Source organism: Prionailurus viverrinus, chromosome C2 (assembly GCF_022837055.1).
Source record: "Prionailurus viverrinus isolate Anna chromosome C2, UM_Priviv_1.0, whole genome shotgun sequence".
Classification (NCBI taxonomy): domain Eukaryota; kingdom Metazoa; phylum Chordata; class Mammalia; order Carnivora; family Felidae; genus Prionailurus; species Prionailurus viverrinus.
In genome coordinates this window covers 107,785,744-107,810,175 of record NC_062569.1, presented here as the reverse complement: position 1 = coordinate 107,810,175, position 24,432 = coordinate 107,785,744, and the positions used below count along the sequence as shown (strand labels likewise).

The 24,432-nt window shown below is 34.4% G+C and overlaps 1 long non-coding RNA gene across 1 annotated transcript in view; it reads right to left on the bottom strand.

The window, feature by feature from the left end:
• Positions 1–24,432, bottom strand: part of LOC125175662 (uncharacterized) — a 49,464-nt gene that overhangs the window by 23,014 nt on the left and 2,018 nt on the right. Inside the window, exon 2 of the long non-coding RNA XR_007155918.1 lies at positions 19,697–19,844. This is a non-coding gene — a long non-coding RNA (uncharacterized LOC125175662). The remainder of the gene's footprint in view (positions 1–19,696; positions 19,845–24,432) is intronic.

Here is a 24,432-nt window from a genome sequence, read left to right as displayed (position 1 = left end):
GGGCACCTGTCTGGCTCAGTCTGTAGAGCATGTGACTCTTGATCTTGACATCATCAGTTCAAGCCCCAAGAGATTACTTAATAATAACTTTTAAAGTATAATCTTTTAATTTTATTATTTATTAACAACCTCAAGCCTCTCAAAAAGGAGGCATCAAGTTTATATATGTGACTGAATCTCACAAAATATTATTTCAATATTAATATCTACCAAATTCACAGTCCATTAACTCAGGCTCAATATTTCACATAGTATTATCAGTATTGTCATAATGATGATGGTTATCATTATCATCTTTTAAATTAAAGACTCCAGTCCTACAATTGGTGTGTATTTGTAGGCTACTGAGAATAGTACAGTACAACATTGTCTTAGTCTCTCAGCACTGATAACTTTTTGTTTGGAATTCATTTGTCCAGGAATAAGGACTTGGAGTAATGTTTTTAAAAGACAAATATGATTGACATTTGGCCTTTGGATCAGCTCTTCAAGGTCAGAAAAAAGGTCTGACTATCATGATTTATTTCTACATAGGCTTATTTTGTAGTATCTATAATTTCACGTTTATATCACATGCAGGTGTATTTGTACAAGAATGTTCAGAGTCCTCAAACCTTAAAATACAATGGAAATAAGTTAAACTGGTGGTAATTAAATGGTCAGAAATTGATAAATATGTATTTGCATAGAAAGATATTTGCCCTAAATTGTTAAGCCAAAGAATAATAATGAATTAACGAAATTGCTCGTAAAATTGGAGCCAGTTTATGTTTTAAAAATAGTATGTATGAACATGTATTTGAATAGCATGTTAATAATGGTTGTTTCTGAGGGGTGAGAATGGAGATTGTAGTTGTTAGAAATAGACATAGGCAAAGTATAGATACTGTTCAGTACATCACAATTTATCCATAATGAAAATATAATGTGTGCAAAGTTTTAAAAACCAAAAATTAAAAACAAGACAAAAACCCAACTCTTTAAAGACACAAAGAACTAATTCTATTCTCCATCTTCCTTATTGTGCCTCTAAGAAACAGACTGTCTTTGGTGTAATGCTGAAAGGTTTTTAAAATTTGATCAGCAGTTTCCCTCAGTTACCAGAATCCAGCAGAAGGCTAAGGCCTAACATCATGACTGAAAGATGACACCACTAAAAGTGCAGTGCTCACTCCTGCTTGTACAAAGGTGCTGCAGTGTCAGCATAAGAATGACAGAGAAGAATGAAAACACAGGGACTTGATTCACTGGTCTGATATCATGTTCTATTCGGCCCTTACCTTTATAAAATTGCTTTTAACTGCATTGCAGACAGGAAATATAGTGAAATTGCATATACTACAGTAGCTCATATATTTTGTTCTGTTCATATAGAAACAAATACTTGCCTTGAAGTTTAAAGAAAGAACATTTATGTAATTTTGTTTTATTCAGTCTGCATGTGTTTTCATTGTTTCAACTTTAACATTTATATTCTCAGTCAAAGACATTTTTAATTTTTAAGAAAAACTATTTATAGATTCTTCTCATTAAATTATTTTTGCAATTGTTCTGATAAAGGTTGAATTTGGAGCATCTGGTTTATAAATGTCTCTTGAAATGACCGTTAGTAGAATACGTATCAGCACTAAAATTCTTAGACTTTCTGGAACCACAGTTTCATTTCCTGGCAAAACCAACATAGCTCCCTAATTTTCTGAGCGATAAGATACATTCCTTGTAGGTCAGCTTATTTGAATCTTTGGAGAAAAGAAATATTTCTATTCCCAAAGGTTTGTGTTAACCACCTAATTAATGAAGAATTCCCCCAAAGGTTTGTTTTTTTTTTTCCTGAGAATTATTGTTTGTAAATTCTTATATCTCATTGTAGCTCAACAATTAATTTTTTTGAAATATTTTAAATGCACAGAAAATAATATAACACACACTTATGCAGCAACCAATACCAACACAGCAATGCTAATATTTTATTACATTGGTTTCAGTACATTTTTAAATTATTTTTTCAAAAACATAAAATATTTAAGATACAGGTTAAGTCTCATACCCCTAATCAGCCCTACTAAATCCAGTGTCTACTATTTCTAAATATGGTTTTAACTTTTACCACACATTTCTATCCCTGAACTGTATAAATGAAAATACAGTAAGGTTTTTTCTCTTACTTTTTGTTTATACTCATAAATAGTGTTTTGTATGGTTTATGAAATGTATATACTGTTTAATTTTATATAATGGAGTCAACACTAGCTGAATCCTTTTGACACATTATTAAACGGAATAGCATACTTTTGAAGTGTATACATACTTGCTACACCATTTAAACTGTTCCATTGTATGTGTTACTTTTTTGCTTATATCCTACTTGGTACAGTTACTGAATTTGAAGGTTTACGTTATTTCATCATCTCAGTATTTATTTCTAATTATTTCTCTTCACTTCATTATCCCTATTCTCCCAGTTTCCTTATTATGGAAATCTTACTTGACATTTGTTAGTAATTTATTCCTTTATTTCTCAGGCCTCTTAACCTCACTTCCTTACTTGTCATTATTTTTTTGTTCTGTGTTCATGGTAGTTCTAGCCACAGCTGTATCTGTTTTGCTGGCAAATACATCATTGTGTTTTGATTATATATGTATACTGTTATAATAATGTACTGGCATATATATATTATGCATATATAGTACATACATATAGTATTGCTATAATAATGTACTGATATCATCTATAGGTACTGATATCATACATATGATATCAATACATTATTATGCATATGTATATACATATATCTTTATATAAAACATCTAATAAAATGAAGAATATTATTTATACTTTTTTCCTTGTTTTTTATATATTTTTTAATGATTTCAATTCATTTTTATGCTTTTAGGCATTTTAAACTAACATCTTATTGTCTAGCACCTTGAAGTCTGATCAGTACTTATGTTTTTCTTTGCTGCTCCAATATGGAGTTATAGTACTCATGATAGCAATAATATTAATAGAGTGGTATTAACGTATTTTTATTGATCCCCTCCCTATTCTATGCAAGGTGTCTTTCTAAGTGCTTTAAATGTATTTAGTCTTGCAATTCTTACAACTCTGTGTGGTAGCTCTTATGATCCAATATTATAGATGAAGAAACTCAAGTTAAGGAGACCCACATAGCTGATAAATATGAAATGAAACATATCCTCAAAGTCTAAAGTCCTTACTCTTAATTAGTGTGAAATTGTCTCTCTTAATAAATGTGTATATGTAGATTTTATTAGTTAATTTAATAGTCATTTTCTTGACTGTTAAGGATGAATCCATTAATCAAAATACATTCAGCTGAACCAGATAAAGCCTCCCTCTTTTTCTCTCACTCCATATATGTAAATAACACATACAGAAATTGTATGTAACAAATCATGAAAACATTCTGTTCTATTCCTTTGATTCTAAGCTGACTAGCACCAGAGGAAACATTGTGTACACCAAGGAATAAGGTCCAATTATGTGGTATTTCTATTTAATTTACTTTATAAAATTGTATGTATACATCAGATACCAGATTTAAACATAATTTGAATTATACTCCTAATGAAAATGTTCATATGCTTGTGAATGTTTCTTCATTTTTAGATAAAGTTTTGGGAATAATCCAATAGAATAAGGTATTAGTCATATAAATCATTGTTTTGGTACTTTCTACTAATGATGTACTTTCTACTAATGATGACTTTGGGAAGAATCTGGATTGTAACACATATAATTCATGAAAATTAATCCATAGAATTATGTAAGTCTCAAGGAGAAAATTCTCATGAACTTAAATTCATTTTTCATAATCCATAATTTTCTCTTTATTCCCTAAGTGAATATAAGATAAATATAAGAATAAATAAAGTTTATCTTGACTCCAGAAGAAACCAGGGGAAGGTATCCTTGGCTGTCTGAGTTCGTTCTTGAATCAAATCATAGTTACGTATTTTAAAAATTTTAGAAAAATAACTAGAAGCTGTAAACATCGAGGCCATTTGTTTTATCAGAAACTAAAAAAATATATGACTATGACTCATTTGCCTCCCTTTTCATTACTAAGGGAAAATCTTTTGGCTGAAGTAGCTCACAATTTTAAGTTTAAATAACTCCAAAGAAGCTTTACTTGATAGGCGCCAGAGAAGGCATATGACTTGAAGTGTCTCAGAGAGTGCTCTGTGACATGAATGCAAATTTGGTCCTATGTATGCAAGAAAACAAACAGCCCAGCCTCTTTAATAACTAACCATCATGTGTGACTGGACTTACACATTTTTCATAGAGACTCACTGATGGCAATGCCAAAAGTCACAGGGATGATCTGAGGACTAGCTGAAAAAATTTGATGCCTTAATGCTCATGTCATTTGTTCAAAAGGGAAGTTGAGAAGTTTAAGCCATCTGCTAGAAATGTACATGCTATTACATTTTCACCTTACATAAACAGACTAAGGATGATCTTAACACCATTTGGCAAATAAATTCACTAAAGCTAGTTATGCAGCTAGGAAACATGAAGGGAGAGATCCAAACGCTGATCTATCTGAGTGTTTCTGGGCTCTTTGGCAGACAGGTGGATGTCTATCCCGCATCCATTCACTAACTTGTTCTTGCTGACAGAGCACTAATTGCATACAATTGATTATCTACCACCCTCTAAGTCCATTATGGTAATTACATTCTTCTAGCTTGTGTTTTATTTAGGTATGTTTATGTCACTAAATAGTTTCCAGTGGAACCCAAAGTGAGTTTGCTGGAAGCTTCTAGGAAGAAGTTTTTCTCTCTGATAGAAAGAACTCACCCATGCACATCAAAAATAAAATACTTTTCTTCATAATTGGATATTATATGGTCTATATAAGTTGCCTTAAATAATTAAAATCATCCTGTGACCATGTACAGAAATATCACAGACCAATTGGATTCTGAATGATATCACTGTGACACAAAATTATTCATTTAAGGTCCACCTATCTCAGGTTGTGTAAACTAACCAAACCATCAGAGTTAAAGTGACTTTCAATTGAATATTGTGTTTCCAACAATCTAAAACAGGAATGAGCAAACTTTTTTTTTTAATTAAAGACCTTCTAATAAGTATCTTAGCTTTTGTGGCTCATATAGTCTCTGCCACAACTGTTACACTACTCTGTAATACAAAAGCAGCTATGGACAATATATAAATGAATGAGCATTGCTCTGTTTCAATAAAGCTTTATTTATAAAAATATAGGAGGCCAGCATGTTTTTCCTGGGGGCTTCAGTTTGTTGAACCCATGTTGAATGCGCTACATGTTACACAGTTTGAAAATATCATTATATATCTGGTTATCCAAATAAGGAAGCTGAATTGGAGTTTAAAGACTTTTTCACAGATACAAGTGTATGTATAAATGGTGTAGAAGTTATCTCTTACATTGAAGCTAATCATAGTTACCTGAGCTTGCACACAATAAAAGATTCATACCCAACATCCTACAGGATGATCAAAAAGGCCATGGATTTTCTAACTAAATATAAACTTTTGTCATTTTCCTATTAAAATGATTGATGTATACATAGGTATATTAAGACTTTGCATGTTTCCCTTTTCTGAAGCTGATGAAAATATCTTCATTGTGCTTAACAAATAAAAAAAAAGAAAGAAAGAAAAGAAAAGAAAATATTATGTATTCTTTGGTTACCAAAGGAGGACAATTTTCACTGACACCATCAAATTTGGTTCAAAAGAAGTCAGTGAGTGGAGCTCTGAATTGCTGTTTTGCCACAAGCATTTTATTGCTCTTTCTCCCATTATAAAAATGGCAAAGTGTTTGAAAATGAAAATTTTTCCTCAGGGACAAATTCATAAAGATTTATTATCTTGACTCAAAGAGATGGGATTGAGCCATTTTTACAGCCAAAAGTTACTTTTATTTTCAGCATTGGAAGTATTTATCTGCAGAATCTTACAATGTGCAAAAGGATCATTTTGCTAAGCACTTCTGCCACTGATATAGCCACCAACAAGCCATTAGTGATATTAGCCAAGTGCTTTGATAGCATTCCAGTAATTCCCAGCCAGAAATATGCATTTGACATTTGCGTGAAACATTTAAAAATACAGAGTCCTGGGCCTTACTTCAGTAAAACTGAGCTGCACTTTCCAGACATGGCTTCTGAATACCTGTACATTGTATACTACCCTTCCAGTGTTCAGAACCATTGCTAAAAGAGGGGGAAAAAAAGTCAATTTCCTTGATAACATGCAATTTTAAAAAGTCAATGTCTAAACAATGGTTATTTATCAGCTCATAAATAATGCTGCATGTCTAGAAAATATGCAAAAATACACACCTTTATAGCATTCATCAGACTCTCAAAGGCAGCATCTGAAACTGATGGCATTGGTCCTGTCAGACCTTTGTGAGATCTGCCCTTGAATCATTCATTCCTTCAGGCTATCTAACCCAGTGCTGATTTCATCTTGTTCTGGGAAGGCTAGTGTCAGAACAGTCTTTTGTTTACCATGCTGGGTCAGTTAGGGCTACTTTTAGGAAGGAAGAATTTGAGCATTTCCAGAAAGTACCCCACCACACAAGTACACACTAGCCAACAATAAACAAAATGCTTTGCCAACTGCCTATTGTGTCTAAATTATCATTAGAATATTTTTTAATGCTGAGGATAAATTTGGACTGTAAATGTTTCCTCTTAGAAAGCAAGAGTGTCCATAATATAAAACTGTTTTAAAGCCCAAGGCATCCCATATAGAAGGTGCCTAACCCAGTGGTGACACTCACATGGAAGGATGTGTTATAGATTTATCAGACACGCATAAAGTGGTAGTTTATGTTTAGCAGTCTCATCTACCTGTTTCACTAATATAAGGGTATTGTGTGAACTGGTAAGCTTCAAGTGTTTAACTAGTTGCCTCTTTCCATGGCTGTAAGAGCTGCTGGATGTTATTGTAATAAATTTAGATAAAATAGCAATTTAAATTGAAGCTGAAAGTAATCATATTAGAAAACTATGAACACTTAGGAACACTTAGGAACACTTAGGAAATGATGAGGGATTATCTTTGGAAGAAGTGAATAACTACTCATTACTAACTTCATTGGCTGCCGATCAGTCCTTACATTACTTGGCCTTTCAGTACAGCATTACACATTGAAAACTATATTATTGTAACACTCTGCCTTTATCTTTCATATACTCCTCTTTTTCCTTCTTACCTCTTTTCACTTCTCAGTCTCCTTTGAAGAAAAACGTCCTCTAAGCAACACTTAAATGTTAAAGTTCTATGCATGAGGTATTCTTCTCTTCTCCTCATATACTTATTACCCAGAGAACCTCATCATTTTGTAGTTGTTCAGTTTTTATCAGTATACTGATGATCTCCAAAAACATGCAGAAATTACATGTTTATTGAACTCTAGACCATTATAGACAAGTTTTTCAATTGTATCTTCACTTGTAAGTCTTTTAGACATCTTGAACACATATCATAAAGCAAACCTATCATCTCTTCCCCAGAACTACTCCGCCTTCAGCATCTCTAAACTGAGTAAGTGCCACCACAGTTCACCTAACCACTCCAGCCAGAATCCCATGAGTGGCTCTCAATTTCTCCTTCTTTCATCTTTAATAATCGATTCACATCTCACTTATCTTCTGTTGCTCCCTTCAATATTGTGTGATTGTAGTTCAAACCACTATCTTTCCTTCTTGGATTATTGCAATAACCTTCTAATAACCTTTCCATTCTTGTTCATCTCTAATCTCTGTTCCGCAGCTGGGGTGTAAATTGGTCATGGTCATCACCACTTGCAAGCTTTCAAGTGGACCCCCATTCTCAAAATATTTACCATAGTTTGTTTAATTTTTTATTTATGTAAAGTTTATTTATTTATTTTGAGAAAGGGAGAAAGAAAGAGAGAGAGAGCAAAAGTGAGAATGAGTAGGGGAGGGGCAGAGAGGGAGAAAGAGAGAATCCCAAGCAGGCTCCACACCGTCAACACAGAGCCGGATGTGTGGCTCAAACTCACGAACTGTGAGATCATGACCTGAGCCAAAACCAAGTCAGATGCTTAACCATCTGAGCCACCCAGGTGCCCCTACTTACCAAAGTTTAAAAGGAATAACATTACTTAATTCCTGCTTTCCTTTAAAGCAGTATGGTTTGCATTCTTCTCTAACTGCCTCGACTACAGCGACCCTATATTCTTTCTGTACTTCCTCCATGACTACACAAACTGTGTTTTTCTGCCTGTATCATTTTCCCCTCAATGTTTCTCTTTCAGCGCTCTATTTATATTCTTAGGTTTTCAATTTCAATCTCATATTCTTCAGGGAAGTACTCCTTGTCTTCCCAGAGGAGCTTAGATGGTTCTGTTTTTTTCCTCCCAGAGCATTATTTACTTTCCTTTTTGTTATATTACATGTGTATTTACTGGTAAATATTTAAGTACACCAGTGGTATCAATGATACCCATTGAATTTATTTTTATAAGAGTAGTGGGCTCTGTGAGTGTAGGGAGCAGTTTTGCCTTGTTCTCTGCATTGTTTTGTGGGTCAACCTTTATCCTCAGCTCAAATTAATATTTTTTGACTAGATGAATAAGTGAAAAAATGATGTTTCAATATTCACTGGTTTATGTTTACAGGACAAGTATTTATGCTTTTTTGACTCATTATTGTTAGGAAAAAGAAGTTTATGAGTGTATTGACTCTTACAGGACACCACTGTCAGTAACCTTTCCCATGAAACGTTTATGAGAGATTGTTTTGTGTTTGGAGAATATGAGGAAGAAAGAAGATCTGAGAAGTACTGAAACGGGAGATGTGGGAGGATAATAGATGAATAATCTGCTGTATGATCATCAGTGAATGCCAGTTAGTTTACTCTTCCCAATTCATGTTTCACATTATACACATGGTGTGTGTGTGTGTGTGTGTGTGTGTGTGTGTGCACCTGTGAAATCTGCATCAGACATAACACTATGGTCAAATCAACTATATTCTTTCTAAATCTATTTACTTTTTTAATAAAATGAAGTGTAATAGTACTACTTAAAACACAGGTTTATTCGTTATGGTTAGAGCAGATATCCCTGTGTTATTCCTGTGTGTAGAGAAAAAGCTTTCAGTTTTTTTCCAGTGAGGATGACATTAGCTGTGGGTTTTTTGTATATGGCCTTATGATGTTGTATATGTTCTATCTGACCTTACTTTGTTGAGGGTTTTCATCAAGAATGGATACTATATTAACTAACATAGTACTTGAAGTCTTAGCCTCAGCAATCAGACAACAGAAAGAAATAAAATGCATTTAAATCAACATGGAAGAAGTCAAACTTTCACTATGTGCAGATGACATGATACATAGAATGTAGAAAACCTGAAAGATCCCACCAAAAACTTGCTAGAACTAACACATGAGCTAAGCAAAGTTGCAGAATATAAAACCAATGTACAGAAATCTGTTACATTTCTATACACCAATAATGAAGCAGCAGAAAGAGTCAAGGAATCAATCCCATTTACAATTGCACCAAAAACAATAAGATATCTAGGAATAAACCTAACCAAAGAAGTAAAAGATCTGTACTCTGAAAACTATAAAGCACTTATGGAGGAAATTGAAGAGAACACAAGGAAATGGAAAGACATCCCATGTTCATGGATTGGAAGAACAAATATTGTTAAAATGTCTATACTACCCCCAAGCAATATACACATTTAATGCAATCAATTATCAAAATACCACCAGAATTCTTCACAGAGCTAGAAAAAATAATCCTAAAAATTTGTATGGAACACAGAAGACCCTAAATAACCAAAGCAACTCTGAAAAGGCAATGCAAAGCTGGAGGCATCAATATACCAGACTTCAAGCTATATTGCAAAGTTGTAATCAGCACAGTATGGTACTGACACAAAAACATACAAATATCAATGGAAGAGAATAGAAAGCCCAAGAGTGGACCCACAACTGTATGCTCAACTAATCTTCAACAAAGCAGGAAAGAATATCCAATGGAAAAAAGACAGTCTCTTCAACAAATGGCATTGGGAAAACTGGATAGCAACATGCAGAAGAAGGAAACTGGACCACTTTCTTACACCATACACAAAAAACAAATTCAAAATGGATGAAAGACTTAATGTGACAGAAAATTATCAAAATTCTACAGGAGAAAACAGGCAGAAACCTCTTTGACATTGGCCATAGTAACTTCTTAGTAGACATGTTGCTTGAGGCAAGGGAAACAAGCAAAAATGAACTATTTGGATTTCCTCAAGATAAAAATCTTCTGCACAAAGAAGAAAACCATCAACAAAACTGAAAGGCATCCTACAGAATTGGAGAAGACATTTGCAAATGACATATCTGATAAAGGGTTAGTACCCAAAATCTATAAAGAACTTACCAAAATAAACACCCTAAAAATAAAAATGCAGTTGAAAAATGGGCTGACGACACGAATAGACATTTTTCCAAAGAAAACATCCAGATGGTTAACAGAGACATGAAAAGATGCTCAACATCACTCATCATCAGGGAAATATAAGTCAAAACCACAATGAGATACTACCTCACACCTGTCTGTCATAAAGACTAAAATGAGCAACCCAAGAAACAATGGGTGCTGACAAGGATGCAGAGAAATGGGAACCCTCTTGCACTGTTGGTGGGAATGAAAACTGGTGCAGCCACTCTGGAAAACAGTACAGAGTTTCTTCAAAGAGTTAAAAATAGAACTACCCTACAATCCAGCAATTGTACTATTAGGTGTTTACCCAAAGAATACAAAAATAGTGATTTGAAGGGGCACATGCACCTCAATGTTTATAGCAGCATTATCAACAATAGCCAAACTATAGAAAGAGCTCAAATGTCCATCTACCGATGAATGGAGGAAGAAGATGTGGAGATCTCTCTCTCCATAGATATCGATGGTATAGATAGATAGATAGATAGATAGATATGATGGGATATTACTCAGACATTAAAAAGAATGAGTCTTGCCATTTGCAATCACATAGATAGAGCTACGGTGCATTATGCTAGGTGAAATAAATTAGAGAAATACAAATATCATGATTTCACTCATATGTGGAATGTAAGAAACAAAACAAATCAATATATGGAAGGGGGAGCAAAGAAAATAGACAGAGGGAAAGAAGCCATAAGAGACTCTTCACCCACCCGGAACAGAGCCCAACATGGGACTCAGTCCCACAACCCTGGGATCATGACCTGAACTGAAATCAAGAGTCAGACACCCAACTGACTTAGCCACCCAGGCACCCCAGAGACTCTTAAAGGTAGAAAACAAACTAAGGTTGATGGAGGAAGTGAGTAGGGGACAGGCTAGATGCATGGGTGATGGATATTAAGGAGGGCAGTTGTTACGATGAGCACCGGGTGTTGTATGTAAGTGATGAATCACTGAATTCTACTTGTGAAACCAATAGTGCACTGTATGTTAACTAACCAGAATTTAAATAAAAAATTGAAAAGAAAAAAATCTACAGGTTTGTTTGATTAAGTGAAATAATTCACATAGTGCACAACATGGAGCATGGAAAATTGTAAGCATTAAATAGATACTGTTTCAATAATTAGGATAATGTTAAAAACAAAAATATAGGCTCCAAATACTTTACTAGTTTTTATTCAGAGATAGTATATTTAATAATAAACCATTTCAGAAAATATTTAGATGGAGTTCTCCTTATAGTCTCTAATAGGTAATATAACTGGGAGTGAACATTGTTTAGTCTACTATATTTCTGTGGTCTCTACCCATATTTATCAGTGATACCCATTGAATTCATTCCCATTTCCTCTAGCTATTCCATGGAGAATAAGTATAATGTTATGCCTTTAATAAATATAGAACATGTTTTACTAAAGAAAAATTTAAAATGAAGCTGATTGAGAACATATCAACTATGTGTTATGTGTGTTTTAACAGACTTACTACTACAGATATCTACTCTGTTAATTCTCACCAACTTAATTTTAAATCTCTAGTTGTATCAAATTCTGCATGCTTCAGGGGGATACACTCAAATGTGAAATCAAAATTGGAGTAGCCCACAAACACATTACCATTTAGGTCTAAAATGTGATTCTCTATTTTGAGCAATCTTTTTGCCCTTTTATTCACCCTAAGACTTTGGTACAAAGTTCACAGCTTTTTTTAGCTGTTTTTGAAATAGATGGGTTTTGGATATTTCTGCTACCAAATGTATTTTCATTTGGAGAATTTTTAAATTTGTCTGTTTATACTACACTGTCTTGTCATCAAAGGACATGGGCTGTCAACACTCTTATATCAGAACCTTGCTGTGGAAGCCTTATGTGGTGCTTCTTCACTTGAGCTAAATACAAAGATGGATTGGATGCTTTTTTGGGCTCCAAGTGTTAATTGCATCCTAATAAAACCCTCTAGTTAAACTGTCTTCTTTGTGGTGCAGTGCCATAGAGAAGGGATTTCTAAAGGAAACCTGCTAAGTTGATTGTGGTTCTAGATAATTAATTGAAATGAGAAAAGCAAGCCAAAAATGAGAATTCTATAATGTTGGCTTTCACCTCTTATTCATAACAAAGTGTCTAAGATTACTTGCTACAGAGAGAATTCCTTTAGCTGAATGTGTGCCATTTTATTCAACTTAGCAGCTATTGCCTTTGCAGTTGACAGCTTTCAAGGAGTGAGGAATGAGGTTAGAAAAATCACTAATTGACTTTAACTAATTGATAATATGTCTGTAAAAAAAAAGTAATTATTATCAAGTTCAGGTTGTCCGTGGTTTATTGTGTCTGTTTCTGTGATTGCTGTGTTTTATTTTAGTTGTTGGAGTCCCAACTGTATGCATCTTCCAGAGATAATTTTTTTTCATATTTATTTTTTTGGAAACAGACGATCAATGTGCTATTTTTTTAAAATCAATGTTAATATGTCATCAGTGTTTCGTGCCCTAAATTCCTAGTATTCTAATATTGATTTCATTTTTTCTTTTGATCCTACTTACAAATTGAAATTACACTTTTCTCTCTTAAGAGTTTTTAAATGATTTGTTCTATTAGCAATGGATCGTACTCCAGGATAAGCCTTTCTTCAGTCCTGTAGTATCTCTCTCACTTGTTTTTCTCTGATGTGATGTGGTCTTTAAAACATTGCAGTCTTGCTCTGATAGGGTGACTTTAAAGCATATGTTTTTGAAGATAATAGCCTGTTATTAATAACAATTCACCACACTTCTTACTTTAATTACACTCATCTGTATTCACACAGGTATCAGTGTAAATTCAGACCATATACTTTTATATGCTTTACAATTCATATTCTATCCCAGGTAGAAAAGTGCTATGGATCAAATTGTGTCCCTCCAAGTTTTATTTGTTGAAGCACTAACCTCCAGTGTAATGGCATTTGGAGATGTATCTTTTGAGAGATAATTAGGTTTAGATGAGGTCATGACAATGGGCCATCATGATGGAATTTGTACTTTATAAGAAGAAATACCAGTGATCTTATTCTTTCTCTCCTTCTTTGCCAAGTGAGGACAGGAGAAAGCTTATAAGCCAGGAAGAGAGCTCTCACTAGAACTGAACCATGCTGGCACCCTGCTCTTCAGCTTCCACCTCCAAAACTGTGAAAAATAAGTTCCTGTCATTTAAGCCAGCCAGTCTATGGTATTTTGTTATGGCATCCCGAGCTAATTCATGAAAAATGTATTATCCTCAATAGGATGTTTAAACAATGAGAAAGAAAGGGGCACCTGGGTGGCTCAGTCAATTGAACGTCTGACTTGGGTTCAGGTCATGATCTCATGGCTCATGAGTTCAAGTCCCACACCAGGCTCTCTGCTGTCAACACAAAGCTCGCTTTTTTTTTTTCTGTCTCCGCCTCTCTCTGCCCTTCCCACACTCATGCTCTCTCTCTCAAAAATAAATAAACGTTTAAAAAATGAGATAGAAAACCTACAAAGAAATGATACATGAATTCCCCTCTTTGCTTCTTATGCACATCAACTACCTCAGTTAAATATATGACAGATAGATACATGACATTATATATATATATATATATATATATATATATGATTTGGCGCACAGGACAGATAAAAATGTGATTTAAATGCTTTCAGATGTAAGCATGAATTTGACATATCCAGGCATAGAATACTATTATTCTGGTTTGTCATTCACTATTTTTTGCAACAAATTTTGCTATTTACTTTTAATACAATTTCCTCTAAATTTTGTATGCAATGCTATTTTAATAAATTTTAGTATACTCTTCAATTGTTGTAATCTTCCTTTATTACCTTTATCTACATTAAGCAAGACTTGCATTATGCTTCTCAATAATTTCTCTCTAAAAGGGTTGTTAACATAAAATGCAGCCCCAAAGGTATTCTATTTATATAAAGTAGCTTTCTCAGAAACCTAGATTAACAAATATCCAAGTGAGATGCTTACTGGAGAGATGAGACTTATTATTCAAAGTGTGAACATTGAAAAAGCATTTAATTTTTCTTAATTTTTTAAAATTTTTTTTAACATTTATTTATTTATTTTTGAGAGAGAGAGAGAGAGACAGAGCATGAACGGGGAGGAGCAGAGAGAGAGGGAGATACAGAATCTGAAACAGGCTCCAGGCTCTGAGCTGTCAGCACAGAGCCCGACGCAGGGCTCGAACTCACGGACCGTGAGATCATGACCTGAGCCGAAGTCGGACACTTAACCGACCAAGCCACCCAGGCGCCTGGCATTTAATTTTTTAGACGGTCTCACATCTGCTAAAAGCACATGGGTATACTTCCTTGTTTACCCCTCATCTTTCTAGAAGCTCCACATTTAATTCTACACGCAAATCAATCATTTGGTTACACGCAATAACTCATTTGGCAATCCACTAGGCTATATTCTCCCATTTATAGAGAAGAGCGAATCTCATCTTTTTTGTATCCTCAGTTTGGCCTATAACTGGTACTGAATTACTATGTTAGAAATATAACCAGTTCACAGTTACCTTAAATAGCCTAAAAGAGTTAAAGAAATAGACAAATAAGAACTAATAAATTGTGCTCAGTCTTCTCTGTCTGGGTCCTATTATCTTTGCCTAATTTTTAGAAAAAAAGGTCATTTACTATGATGCTTCTCTGAAGAGTTAATTGCATTGTAATGATTATCTCCTTTAGGGCCAAGAAAACAAAGCAGTGGTGCTTCAGTTTTTAATTTGAAGATGAGAAATTAGACATACAATAGATAACTTATATTTATAAAGTTATTTGGTAAATAGTCATAAGGGGGCTGGTGCTTTAACATGAAACGTCACTGTCTTTCCATAGGTAATAATAGTCATTCTTGGTTTCAATATTTCTATCACCATTGTATAAGTTGTTAATGTAGGGAACATTTGGTGAAGGATATGTGAACCATGCTGAACTATTCTGCAACTTTTCTATGACTCTAAACTTGTTTCAAAATAAAAGGCAAAAAATAATAAAATGATAATAGCAAACATTTAGATAACATTTAACAGGTCCTAAGGTTATTTTTCTAAATGCTATACCTATGTTAACTAATCACACGGAGATAAGTCTCAAATTCAAAACTTCAGATTTCAAAGTCTAAGCAACTCATTTAAGATACCACCACTGTTAAAACATAAAATAGTGCTTTTAAACATTCTGATACATAAAGATAATATTTGTGATCAATTTGTACCAAAGAAAATGAGACATACATATTTATTTATATTCACATATTTATCTTATATCATACATAAAGGAAATAATATAGAGAGATATGGATATATTCATATTATGACTTTGCTAACTTGCAAAATTTGAAAGGATAACATAATGAGATAATTATGGGATTTACAGCTATATAAGGAGAAGACTAAACATCAAAACCTGATGTTAGAACATGACAATAAAATCCATTTTTTCCCTCCTCAGGATATGAAAAGAACTTCAGGAAACTTGTCAGGGGAATGACAACGTTAAAATTAACAGATACTCGTCCTTTTAGCATTGTCATTCTTGACTGATAACTTCTTTGAATTAGGACATTTTCTATATTCTCCATTTTATTTTAAATTTCTTAAAATCATAGTAATGATAGGGAAAGCCTAATCAAATTTAAAGTTTCATATATGACCATTTCTTAGATTGATCAAATAATTAATAGATTGGTTTGATCTATCATTCATGTAAACCTCATGCAGTTAGAGTTGTACATAGACAACAAGGTACTCTGAATTATGACTGAGTTTAAAAGTATCTACATGTCTCCAAAGGCAAGGGAAATAAAGGCAAAAATGAACTATTGGGACCTCATCAAGATAAATGCTTCTGCACAGCAAAGGAAACAATCAACAAAACTAAAAGGCAACTGACAGAATGGGAGAATATATTTGCAAATGACATATTGGATAAAGGGTTAGTATCCAAAATCTATAAAAAATTTACCAAACTCAAAACCCTAAAAACAAATAATCCAGTGAAGAAATGGGCAGAAGACATGAATAGACACTTTTCCAAAGAAGACATCCAGATGGCCAACAGACACATGAAAAGATGCCCAACATTGCTCATCATCAGAGAAATCCAAATCAAAACCACACTGAGATACCAGTTCACACTGGTCAGAGTGGCTAAAATTAACAACTCAGGAAACAATAGATGTTTGCGAGGATGTGGGGAAATGGGAACCCTCTTGCACTGTTGGTAGGAATGCAAACTGGTGCAGCCACTCCAGAAAACAGTGTGGAAAAAAAAATTAAAAATAGAATTACCCTATGACCCAGCAATAGCACTACCAGGAATTTATCCAAAGGAAACAGAAGTGCTAATTCAAAGGGCATGTGTACCCCAATGTTTATAGCAACACTATCAACAATAGCCAAATTATGGAAAGAGCTAAAATGTCCATCAACTGATGAATTGATAAAGGAAATGTGGCTTATATATACAATGGAATACTACTTGGCAATGAGAAAGAATGAAATCTTGCCATTTGCAACAATGTGGATGGAACTGGATGGTATTATGCTAAGTGAAATAAGTCAGTAAGAGAAAGACAGATATCATATGTTTTCACTCATGTGGAATTTGAGAAACTTAACAAAAGACCATGGGGGAAGGGAGGGGGAAAAATAATTTCAAAAGAGAGGGAGGAAAACCGTAAGCGACCCTTAAATACAGAGAACAAATTGAGGGTTGATAGGGGGTAGGGGGGAGGGGAAATGGGTGATGGGCATTGAGGAGGGCACTTTTTGGGATGAACACTGGGTGTTGTCTGTAAATGATTAATCATAGGAATCTACTCCTGAAACCAAGAGCACAGTGTATACACTGTATGTAGCTAACTTGACAGTAAATTATATTCAGAAAAAATAAAATAAAATAAAATAAAATAAAATAAAATAGTTCTTTTTCTGTTTGAGGAGATCTGATTATTGAAAGGGAAGTTGACATGATGCTGAAGTCTGTTAGCATCTGAAGATAATGAACACTTAGTTGCCTAAAGAAGAGCAAGGAGGTATTTCATTCAAATAATAAAAACACTTAAATTAGAAATTAATACTTTTACCAACTCATTATACATAGCACTTTTAAATCTCATTAGACAAAGTCAAGTATAAGAGAAATAGCTCTTTCTTCTCAGTAATCCAGTTTAAGATCTGATCACTGAATCCATAGGACTGTAACCTTAGTCATTCTTGGTTTTGATTGTTCCCTTTTCTTGGGTCATACCAGAGATTTAGAATCCCAAAAAATACTAAAGTAGAGGGGAGACATATGCCAGAAGTCTGGGTGGGGCTCTCTGGATGCTGATATTAACTAGCTTTTAACATATATTGTTACAAGACATCCACTATTTCTAAACCAGAAGTATTCAGGGCCTTAGTGGCTTTATTATCATGTGTGCAAAAAGATCTATGATCCAGTTTTCTTAGAACCATAAGTGTGCAGCCATCGCTTTCCCCCCCTGTTCTCAGGGAACTGCACTAAAGCTATTTCAAATTGCCCCAGGAGTTCAAGATCTCTTTTTATTCTGCATAGCCACAATAAATTTCTTTTTGGCTTTATAGAGAATCTTTCTCTCAGCATGCTATTTTTCATGCTAAACATCCTCCACACATCATATTTCACTTGTATATTCTCAACTAACTGAAGAAATTCTACTAAAAGCTCAGATTTGGAAGATGGCATGTTCAGGTGAAAAGGTATTAAGAATTTCAGGTTTTCAACCATTGCTATTGGCTTTGCTTCATATATTCTTGAGACCTGCCATGTATTTTTCCTAAGGAAGGAAAATGTTCAAATAGAGAGAGCAAAAGCATGTAAGTTCATATTTTAAAATACTTTGAATACTATCATCCACTTGTGGGCATTTGCCAAATACAAAATATTCATTTAAATAAACTGTGTAAAAAGAAGAAAGCAAATTAGCACCAGTATAGTATGGGTTAGCCAAGTACACCCAAGCTTGGATTCTCTTTATTGCTAAATTATATTGCATATACAGATGCCTGAGGAAACTCAAATGGTGATATTAATAATCCCTTCTTCCTCTGAAGTGCAACTAAGTCAGCACAGGCATCATTATGTTCTGTTGCTATGAGCAAGAGAAAATTCAGAGAATTTTCAGGGAGTCTTAGAATTCTTTTTCTCTCTTAGTTCTGCATTTTAAAACCATTCAATATGTAATGGCCACTTTTTCTAAACAATGTCATGAAAAGAATGGCATCAATTGTCCTGATAAATTGTCTATGCCTTTCTCCCCCTCTACAATATGCAACTTTATGATCCTTTTGGAATAAAACCTCAAGGTTTACAAGCTCGGAGATTTGAAATGTTCAGAATAGAATGTAAAATGTACAGATATAGTTGTTTATGTTTGTGAGGATTTCAAGGCTATTTGTTCAGTAAAATAGTTTATGAGCCAATGGTTATGATTTTGAAAGGCTTGATAGTTAGGTATATCTTCCCAAAACAACATGGCTCCCAAGACTCTGAAAGGGAAGTTGGGTACAATTAGATTATCACAAAACATCTAATTTTAAATTTAGATGGAACTTTTGAGACTTGTAATTTTTGAAATAAGAGTAATAATATCCTAAAGGAAGTTCTCTTACATGTTTTCTAACTCAGAAAAGAAAGAGAGAGAGAGAGAGAGAGAGAGATTCCCTTCACCCTAATATTCTCTTTCTTTTCTTAAGAAAGCTATAGAATTCAGAGGCAAATACTTTTTTGACACCAGTCTTCAGGCTATTCTTTTCACACAAGAAGTTATATGTACCAGAATAAAGGTGAAACAGTTTTGAAATGTTAGTTATAATTTGATTCACAGGATCAATACCATCATGTTTTTTAAATTAATAAAGTAAATAAATAATTTTTACTTTCAAGCCACTGAAATGTCTGGGGACATTCCTTTCTTCCCTCTTGTATTACCATGAAATAAAATCAGTTATCCTTTGAAGCTCTTCTCACAAAAGGGTAACTGCAACAACTGAAAAAATGCAGCTCTTGACAGACTGTTAGCTAGAGAGATGACAGAACACTGGGAAATTCCAGGACAAATATAGATGATCTCAACTAAACAAAAAAATAGTGTAAAATAAGGAAAGAATTCATTGTTTGGGTCACTTACCATAAAGCAAAAGAAGTAGAAAGATCTCCTAAGGGGTAAAGTTGGCATTTCTGCTCTAGGGAACATTAGATGAAGGATTGCAAGCTACAAGGGTTCATCTGTGTCAGATTAAATAGTAATTTTGACTTACAACAGGACAGCAAATGCTCTAGAGAAGAAAAAAAGTGCATGTTAGTTTGTAATGGAGAATTGTGTTACAACAATAAATATGTGAAGACCATGTGAGAAGAAATCATTATAAATTAATAATTGAATAAAATAAGTATTAATGGTTTTCTACCCAAGTGAGGGAATTTTAGATAGAAATTCAAGGTAATTTGGCCTTCTAAATTTAATCATCTAGTTTATTTATTGGCTTTTGCAATACCATCTGTTTTAACTAAGTGACCTAGAATACTTTATATATTCATCATTATTCAGAATATTAAGTGTAAACATGTATCCATTTCTATACATATAACATGAAGGAACTTCCTCAATATCTTTTTAAGTATAAAAACGATAGCACAGTAAAAATATGCAGTTACCTCGTTGTAAAATTAGCTTCACAACTCAATCAATTCACACAATTGAAAGAGAAAATAAAGATAAGGTAAACATAGTTTTAAAGAGAAGATTAGGGGGGCGCCTGGGTGGCGCAGTCGGTTAGGCGTCCGACTTCAGCCAGGTCATGATCTCGCGGTCCGTGGGTTCGAGCCCCGCGTCGGGCTCTGGGCTGATGGCTCAGAGCCTGGAGCCTGTTTCCGATTCTGTGTCTCCCTCTCTTTCTGCCCCTCCCCCGTTCATGCTCTGTCTCTCTCTGTCCCAAAAATAAATAAACGTTGAAAAAAAAATTTAAAAAAAAAATAAAATAAAATAAAGAGAAGATTAGATTTCACTTTCAGCTTGGAAGATAGAAAGTTGCTAAGAGTGTTACTCCCAACCTAATAATGAAAACAAGTCAGATAACATAGAAACTTATAATTTTGTTAAAATCCATCAGGGAAATGAGGAAAAATAAACCTGAACGAACTAAAATCCAAAAAGTTATAATACCCTGATAGAAGAAAAATAAGATTAAAACAGAGAGGGAGGCAAACCATAAGAAACTCTTAAATACAGAGAACAAACTGGAGGTTGATAGAGGGGAGGTGGGTGGGGGATGGGCTAAATGGGTGATAAGCTTTAAGGAGGACACTTGTTGGGATGAGCGCTGGGTATTATATGTAAGTGATGAGTCACTGGGTTCTACTCCTAAAACCAATACTACACTATATGTTAACTAACTTGAATTTAAAAACATAAATTAAAAAAAAAACCTTAATCCTCTTCATCTGTGATGAAGTATTGAGAGGGAGAGAAAACTGTCACAGACAAGAGGAAGAAGAAACTAGAATTTTTAAAGGCCAAGTGTGATGTTTTAAAATTCTAAGAATCCCCATCAACAAAGGTAGTCTACATCCCCTTCCAACTCTTTCTCATGCTATTACTAAATTTTTGTGCAGAAACGTGAAAGCAGAATGAGAGAGCTGAGAGCTGTCACCCAGTGTAGGCATAAATGTGCAGGAATGGCTATGGATTAAGGGCATGGCAAAAGAATCTAATTGAACTATCTGAAATCTCTGCTCTCACTGAGAACTAAGGGAAAGATTGCTTAGAGAAAGCCCCTTGAGGCAGAAGTGCACAGAACTAGAAGAGATCTGTGTGCAGAGCAAGAAAACTAAGAAAAATCATTTTGAGACCCATACTGACCCATACCTTGTTTCAGTCCCTCCTCACTCTGAGTCTGGGGAAGGGGCAGCAAAGGGGAGATCTTCTGAGGGACAGACAGCCAAGATAAATCCTCATCAGTCCCAAAAACTGGCAACCTGACTCTCAAGCAGAGTGGGGACTCCCATAGTCCTGAAAGCTTATAGTTGGGCTGCAAAACATAAAGAGATCTTTGGAGTCTTCCCAGACTCAAATCCCAAATCCTGCTGAAGGGAGATCCCAATCCAGTGCTAAAATTACTTGAATGCAGTGGCGAATGGTTCTAGCTAAATGAATAACAAAGCCCAGATCCAGATATCTACAAAATAAGACTCTGTTCCTCACACCAGAGTCCTGACAGAAAGGTGCAAGCTTTTCTATGTGAAAATATATTTATTTCAATTTTTTTCTTTTACATCTACTATTCACAATACAAATATTATTGAATGCATGGGAAAATAAAAGAAATGTGACTCAAGAAAGAAAATTGCCAAAAGAACAAAACTTGGAGATGGGCCATTTGTGTAAACAGCCAGAAAGGGACTTAGACAATAACTATCATGGTGTCCAGTAGAATAAATGGACAATGTCTGTGTGTAGACAGGAATATTCAGTAGCAAGAAGAAATCTATTAAAAAGACCCAAATAAGAATGCTATAAATGAAAAATACAATAAGAGAAATGAAGAATTCATCTGACAGATTAGCAGATGGGATATAGAGGTTGAAATAATTTGTGCACTGAGGACACCCAATTGAAATGATCCCAACTGAAACAGGTAAAGGGAAAAAGAAGCTTAAAAACAAAATAAAACAGAGTATTCAAGGTCTTTAGGATAATATTAAACAATTGAATATATGTGTAATTTCAGTCACAAAAGAAGGGAGGAAAGAGAATGAAGCAGAATAAATATCTGAGAGACAATGGTAGATAATTTCCTAAATTTTTTAACGTTTATTTATTATTTTTGAGACAGAGAGAGACAGAGCATGAATGGGGGAGGGTCAGAGAGAGAGGGAGACAAAGAATCTGAAACAGGCTCTGAGCGGTCAGCACAGAGCCCGACCCAGGGCTCGAACTCATGGACCGCGAGATCATGACCTGAGCTGAAGTCGGATGCTTAACTGACTGAGCCACGCAGGCGCCCCAATACTTTTCTAAAATTAATGAAAGACATCAACCCACACATCTGAGAACTTAGTGAATCCCAAGCAGAATAAATGCAAAGAAAATCACATTTATGCACAGCATCGTGAAAGTGTTAAAAACCAAGCACAAATGATCTAAAAGCAAATGGGGAGCAGAAGGTTGGCAAACTTATTACATATGTGTATATAACACTAAGAATAATGGTTGACTTTTCTTCATAAACAATGAAAGTTAGAAGAAAATATGGACCATCCTTCAAGCCTTAATGAAAAAATATATATATATATAAAGAACATACTATACTGGAAAAATGTCTTTCAAAAAAGAAAAGGTTAAAAATATTTACAGGTGAACAAAAGCATTGAGAATTCATATTCAGTAGGTTAATCCAAAAAGTAGTAACTAAAGAAGTTCTTTAGACTGAAGCAAAAAGATCCCTGACACAAATGCAGGTCTCTATGAAGAAATGACAAGACCAAAACCAGAAGTTTGGTGCATATAAAAGTCTTTAAAAAAATTATTACATATTTGTGTATTTGTTTTCTGTTGCTGCTGTAACAAATTACCATAAACTGAGTGGCTTAACATGACACAAATTTATTACATCACATTTCTCTAGATCATGAGGACAATATTGATTCTACTGGGCTACAATCAAGGTGTTGTCAAGACTGTTCATTTCTGAAGGTTCCAGGGGACAATCCATTTCCTTGTCCTTTCCAGCTTCCAAAGGCCTGCCTACATTCTTTGGTTCAAGGGTTTCTTTCTACATCTTGAAAGTCAAGCAACATTAGGTGAAGCCTTCCTCACATGATGTCGCTTAAATCTTCCTCCCTCTTGCACTTTGTCGGAGCTGGTGATTACACTGGTCCCATTCAGATAATCCAGGATAATCTCCCTACCTTAACTTCAGATGTTAGCTACCTTAATTCCCCTTTGCAGGTAACCTAACATACTCACATGTTCTGTGGATTAGCACGTGGCATCTTTTGGGGCTATTATCCTGCTGTCACAAAATTCATACATTTTATATATTTATTAGATATTTACTAGATATTAGTTTACTTAAACTCTTTTAAAGATTATTGACTGTTTAAAATAAAAGTAACAAAAAATAATAACATCTTATGGGTTTATTGAATATGTAGAAGCATAATATATGACAATTAGGGTTAAATAGATTTTTTTAATCATTCTGTCATTCTTTATAAGGCAGGTGACAATTTTTGAAACTAGACTGTTATAAATTAAAATGTATTCTGTAGTCTCTAGAGAAACTATAAGAAAAAGCATACCTAAAAATGTGATAGGAGTAATAAAATAAATCCTTAGTTTTATTTATTTATTTATAAAAGTTTTTAATGTTTATTTTTGAGAGAAAGAGAGATAGAGTGTGAGCAGGGGAGGGGCAGAGAGAGAGGGAGACACAGAATCTGAAGCTGGCTCCAGGATATGAGCTGTCAGCACAGAGCCTGACACGGGGCTCAAACCCACAAACCATCAGATCATGACCTAAGCCAAAGTCAGATGCTTCACTGACTTGAGCCACCCAGGTGCCCCTATGAAGCTTTTTAAATAAGTCACATCTTTTTTTTTATTATTTAAAAAAAATTTTTTTATCATTCATTTATTTTTTGAGAGACAGAGAAAGAACAGGAGCAGGGGAGGGGCATAGAGAGAGGGAGACACAGAATCTGAAGCTGGCTCCAGGATCTGAGCTGTCAGCACAGAGCCCAAAGTGGGGCTCAAACTCAACGAACGTAAGATCATGACCTGAGCTGAAGTCAGATGCTTAACCAACTGAGCCACCCAGGCGCCCTGTAATAAATCCTTAGTTTTAAATTTCAAAAAAGGGGCAT